We start from the raw sequence: 6,232 nt of genomic DNA, 5'->3' as shown, positions 1-6,232 counted from the left end.
AGAAGAATGTATAGTTAGGGAATATTGCATATGTTCATCATTATATTTTGTATAAATTTCCGTTTGGGTAAGAGTCTGTAAATATGGCCTAGCCGTAAGGATTGTGCAACCGGGAAAACTGCGACTATATCGGGAAGGACGGTTGAAGTCAGTTGGATGTGTTGCAACAGGTGGCTTGAAAACACGGGGTACGGCAGGTTGTATCGGTTGAAGAATTGGGGTGAATCAATGTGGACATACATGAGTGGACGGTCTATGTCACATCATATACTCGATAGCCAATGCGAGGGCTTTGTTTTGAGCGAGGTTTGTGTTGACCACCGCCGTCTCGATCCTCTTATACTGCCTGCTCTATGCCGCTAGTTTAACACAGGAAGGCGCGACTACCAATAGTTCCCCAAATCGCCGTAAGAGTGCAGCAGTAGACGCACAATCTTCGCTGTCAGTGTGGGTATAGCACTGTATTATTGGTGCATGAATGTGTGTGAAAACCTGAGTTATTTTGTAGAATGAGTAAACGTGTCTGGTCACTTTCGTTCGTACAAGATGTAGTTTGAATAGAACTGTGAAATGAATTAATTATGTTATGTTTATAGATATTTCAAAAGTGATTTTAAGGTGTGGGTACTTGTTTCTTTCCGTTCGTGCAAGGTATATTTTTCGTAGAACTGGAACTTCAGATTCTTTCCCCGAAATATTCAACTGTTGTATACCATTTTGCCAATCTCGGCAAGGTCGTTCGCAGCCAGAAAATATACGACTCCATGAAATACCGTCTAGAAGAGAATTGAGAGAAAAGCGGCTGTCGGCTTTATCTAGGCAAGGACCTAATGAAGGAAGTAATTGGATATCCTCAGATTAAGCTCGCATTTGTGCCTTTATACCTTATTTCAGAATCTGATAGAGCCTCCGCGGCTCAGGTGGAAGTCGCCGGTCTCTCACCGCTGGGTTCTGTGGTTCAAATCCCGGTCACTCCATGTGAGATTTGTGCTGGACAAAGCGGAGGCGGGACAGGTTTTTCTCCGGATACTCCGATTTTCCCTGTCATATTTAATTCCAGCAACACTCTCGAATATAATTTCATTTCATCTGTCATTCATTAATCATTGCCCCGGAGGGGTGCGACAGGCTTCGCTAGCCGGCACAATTCCTATCCTCCCTGCTAGATGGGGGCTTCACCGAGCTCGATAGCTGCAGTCGCTTAAGTGCGGCCAGTATCCAGTATTCGGGAGATAGTAGGTTCGAACCCCACTGTCGACAGCCCTGAAAATGGTTTTCCGTGGTTTCCCATTTTCACACCAGGCAAATGCTGAGGCTGTACCTTTATTAAGGCCACGGCCGCTTCCTTCCCACTCCTAGCCCTTTCCTGTCCCATCGTCGTCATAAGACCTATCTGTGTCGGTGCGACGTAAAGCAACTAGCAAAAAAAAAAAAAAAAAAGATGGGGCTTCATTCATTCCATTCCTGGCCCGGTCGAATGACTGGAAAAAGGCTGCGCATTTTTTTCCAGAAGGTGATTAAAGCCGTGGAGGATAGTGGATTCCTTGTGATAAAAATTGTGACGGACAATCACAAAACGCCTTCATGTTTAGACATTTTGGACAACCTCAGATATCCAGACGACAATATTCCAATGAAACTAGAAAAAGGAAATCAAATCCTAACTTGCGGGTACCAGGTTCGTGTTGTTGAAGAGAGGATGGAGTGTGACATTTGTGTCAGCAACATCTCACTGCCTAGAGCTTCGACACCTCTAAATGGAACTGATTATACATCAGGACAGAGGAGGAGTTCGATACCCAAAACCTAGTTTTGTTGCTCTGGTGAAGCATCTCCAGGAGTTCGTTTAAACTGATGTGCCCTATTGTCGAAGTCCTTCAAGCGTACGAGCGTAATACGAGGACTTGCGATGTCTTCCCTTTCAGAATACTGGGCGAGTTGGCCGTGCGGTTAGGAGCGCGCAGCTATGAGCTTGCATCCGGGAGATAGTGGGTTCGAACCCCACGGTCGGCAAGCATGAAGTTGGTTTTCCGTGGTTTCCCATTTTCACACCAGACAAATTCTGGGCTGTGCCTTAATTAAGGCCACGGCCACTTCCTCCCCATTCCTAGGCGTTTCCTATCCCATCATCGCCATAAGACCCATTTGTATCGGTGCGAGGTAACACAAATATTTAAAAAAACTGTCAGAATGTGTTTTGTTACAGTATGAGGTCAAAGAACATTAGCAAAATGTTAGTGATATTATCCTCGCCAAGTTCGTAAGACCTCTATTATTTCATATTGCGTAGGCAAGAACACAAAAAGTACGGTACCACTCCAAGCCTTCGTCCAGGAAAATCTTTAAATTGTGCATGAAGAGGCCAACTGCGACTTCGTGCAGATAATATTGCCGGTATTTAATATTACTGATGTAATTTACGAGCTTCAGTGAACATATGACCATACTGCATAGTGTTTTGTAGGCTGTCGTCATTAGAATCAGTTTAGACCATTGTGCGTCTATGTCTGCCATCTAGCGGAGAAATTTTGTCGCAGCGTAGTCGCAAAAAGGCTCGCATAGAGCAGGCAGTATAGGAGGATCGAGACGGCGGTGGTGTTGACAGAGTGACGCGGGAAGAAGTGCCGGTGTGAGCGTTGCTACCAATAACTTTTCAGGACGCGATTACCACGCGTAGCAAGGATATATAAGTGGGTAAGCGTGTGCGGCGAGGCATTCTGATTCTGATTCTCGTTGTGTTTCTGACTCTGATGCTGATACTGTGTGTTTCTCATTTGTACTGGTCTGCGGGAGCGACGTATTTGCGCAGTTTGCTATACGATCTGCTATTGTTTGGAGTATCTGTTACGGAGTGAACATGGTATAATCTCAACGACTTACCGGCTTTGCAGTGGACTTTCTGTAAAAGAAAGTGTTTGTTTGGAACTTGTGACCCGAGTATGCAGCTTCAGCTGGTGGAGAATTTTGCTGTTTGCTTGCCTCCGGACATGTAACGCTGTCTGTCCAGCCATCAATTGTAAAGAAATTCAAGACGACGAAGAAGTGTAAATAAGGTTAGGGATGCTGTTAGTAAAGAAGGTTGCATCCATATGTAGAGAAATAGTCGTCGTACTTTTCTCTACCAGATTAGGATTCACGGTAACAGCGGAGTGCAGTGGGGCTCTTACCTGGAGGTATGTTAAAAGTATAATGATGTTCGATTTGTAGAGATGATTTTGTTGTATAGTATTGTGTATATTAGCTCTATGTAAACAGCAAGCACTAAGTGGGTTGCATAAGTGTTTATTTTGTTGGTGTTTGTCACATATTAGTTCTTATTCTGGGAGTAAAATCATAGAATCAAACTTTAAGTGAGTCTTTTGTCAGTGGAGTGAGGCTGAACCTGGCATGTTACCCAAATTTAATTTCAGGGGTTATATAGCAACAGGTAAGGTTACAAAGCAAGTCTGGAGCCTCGTCAGCCTGATGACCGTCGCCTTGGGAGAGGGAGTGGCTCGTTGCTCTACATAATTAAATATTCCTGCAAGTGTTTTGCAGGTGGCGCCCATTATCCTTGTTATTTACACTTATTTGAGTCAACGTTTATCTGTTCAGGAATTTCAGTAGTTTGAAGGGGAGTTACAAAGTCACTCCAGGTAGAACAACAGAGGGAAGATGAGGGACAGGGAACTGTTGGTGAGATGTGTGGAAGTAAGAGGAAGAGAAAAGGTAGGAAAGGGAAATGTAGAGTAGTGGATAGGGAAAGACAGGTGGAACAGGGTCATGGGAAGGAGAAAAGGGAGGAGGAAGTAGCTTCTGCAGCTATCAGGAAAGATAGGGCTGACGAGGAGGGGAGGGGATCAAATGAGGTGGGTAGGGCTGAGGCTCTGGTCAGGGGGGATTCCATCGTTAGACATGTGGGGAAAGTGTGTGGAAGAAAGGGAACCAGGGTAGAATGTTATCCAGGAATTAGGTTGAAGCAGATGTTGAAGAAAGTAGAAGATAGGGAGGAGGGCGGGTGAAGTTTAAGAAAGCGGAGATTGTTATTAGTGGAATACAGTGTAGGAGGGATACTGACTGGAGGGTGATTGGGTATTTAAATGAGACTATGGAGTGGGAATGTGGGAAACTAGGAGTGAAATTTCTAGATCCTAATTGGTGGGTAGGAGATAGGGATCTGCGCTCAGATGTCCTTCATTTAAACCGCAGTGGTACGTATAAGTTAGGAAATTTGTTTGGAAGGGTAATAGGGAGGTACATTCAGGGAAACGGGATGGCCTAGGAAGCGGTGATAAGGGAACAGGGAACTGGAAATCAAGTAGGGATGACATAAAAATGTTAGTGTTGAACTGTTGAAGTATTGTAAAGAAAGGAATAGAATTGAGTAATTTAATAGATATATATTTACCAGATATTGTAATAAGAGTTGAATCATGGCTGAGAAATGATATAATGGATGCAGAAATTTTCTCACGGCACTGGAGTGTGTATCGTACAGATAGGATAGGAATGGTGGGAGGGGGAGTGTTCATTCTGGTGAAAGAAGAATTTGTAAGCTACGAAAAAGTTAAAAATGAGACACATGAAATTCTAGGTGTAAGGCTCATTTCTAAAGATAATAGGCAACTTGATATATTTGGAGTGTACAGATTGGGAAAGGGTAGCACTGACGTGGATTCGGAATTATTTGATAGGATAGCCAGCTATGTGAACGACATGGAAAGAAATGTGATTGTAGCGGGAGATATGAATTTGCCAGATGTCAATCGGGAAGGAAATGCAAACGACAGGAAGCATTACCAACAAATGGCAAATAAGTTAATATGGGAAGGACAGCTGATTCAGAAAGTGATGGAACCAACCAGAGGGAAAAATATCCTGGATGTGGTGCTAATAAAACCAGATGAGCTCCATAGGGAAACTGAAGTAATAGATGGTATTAGTGATCATAAAGCTGTTTTTGTGGTAGTTAAAAATAAATGTGATAGAAAGGAAGGTCTTAAAAGTAGCACTATTAGGCAGTACCATATGGCTGATAAAGCAGGCATGAGGCAGTTTCTAAATAGTAGCTATGATCGGTGGAAAACGGTAAATAAAAATGTTAACAGACTCTGAGATGGGTTTTAAGAAATTGTTGAGGAATGCGAAAACAGGTTTGTACCATTAAGGGTGGTAAGGAATGGTAAAGACCCACCTTATTATAATAGAGAAATAAAGAGACTAAGAAGGAGGTGCAGACTGGAAAGAAATATAGTTAGAAATGGCTGTGGAAGTAAGGAGAAATTGAAGGAACTTACTAGAAAACTGAATCTAGCAAAGAAGGCAGCTAAGGATAACATGATGGCAAGCATAATTAGGGGTCATACAAATTTTAGTGAAAAATGGAAGAGTATGCATAGGCATTTTAAGGCAGAAACAGGTTCCAAGAAGGACATTCCAGGAATAATTAATGAACGAGGGGAGTGTGTTTATGAGGATCTTCAAAAGGCAGAAGTATTCAGTCAGCAGTATGTAAAGATTGTTGGTTACAAGGATAATGTTGAGATAGAGGAGTAGACTAAGGCCAAAGAAGTAATAATATTTACATATGATAAAAATGACATTTACAATAAGATACAAAAGTTGAAAACTAGAAAAGAGGCTGGAATTCATCAGGTTTCTGGAGATATACCAAAGACAATGGGTTGGGATATAGTACCATATATGAAGTACTTATTTGATTATTGTTTGGTCGGAGGACCTATACCAGATGAATGGAGAGTTGCTATTGTAGCCCCCTGTGTACAAAGGAAAGGGTGATAGACATAAAGCTGAAAATTACAGGCCAGTAAGTTTGACATGCATTGTATGTAAGCTTTGGGAAGGCATTCTTTCTGATTATATTAGACATGTTTGTGAAATTAATAACTGGTTCGATAGAAGGCAATTCGGTTTTAGGAAAGGTTATTCCACTGAAGCTCAACTTGTAGGATTTCAGCAAGATATAGCAGATATCTTGGATTCTGGAGGTCAAATGGACTGTATCGCGATTGACCTCTCTAAAGCATTTGATTGGGTGGATCATGGGAGACTACTGGCAAAAATGAGTGCAATTGGACTAGACAAAAGAGTGACTGAATGGGTTGCTATATTTCTAGAAAATAGATCTCAGAGAATTAGAGTAGGTGAAGCTTTATCTGACCCTCTAATAATTAACAGGGGAATTCCTCAAGGCAAATGATATGAGTAAAGGAGTGGAATCGGAAGTAAGGCT

Source organism: Anabrus simplex, chromosome 1 (assembly GCF_040414725.1).
Source record: "Anabrus simplex isolate iqAnaSimp1 chromosome 1, ASM4041472v1, whole genome shotgun sequence".
NCBI lineage: Eukaryota > Metazoa > Arthropoda > Insecta > Orthoptera > Tettigoniidae > Anabrus > Anabrus simplex.
Note: the sequence above shows the minus strand (reverse complement) of the source record.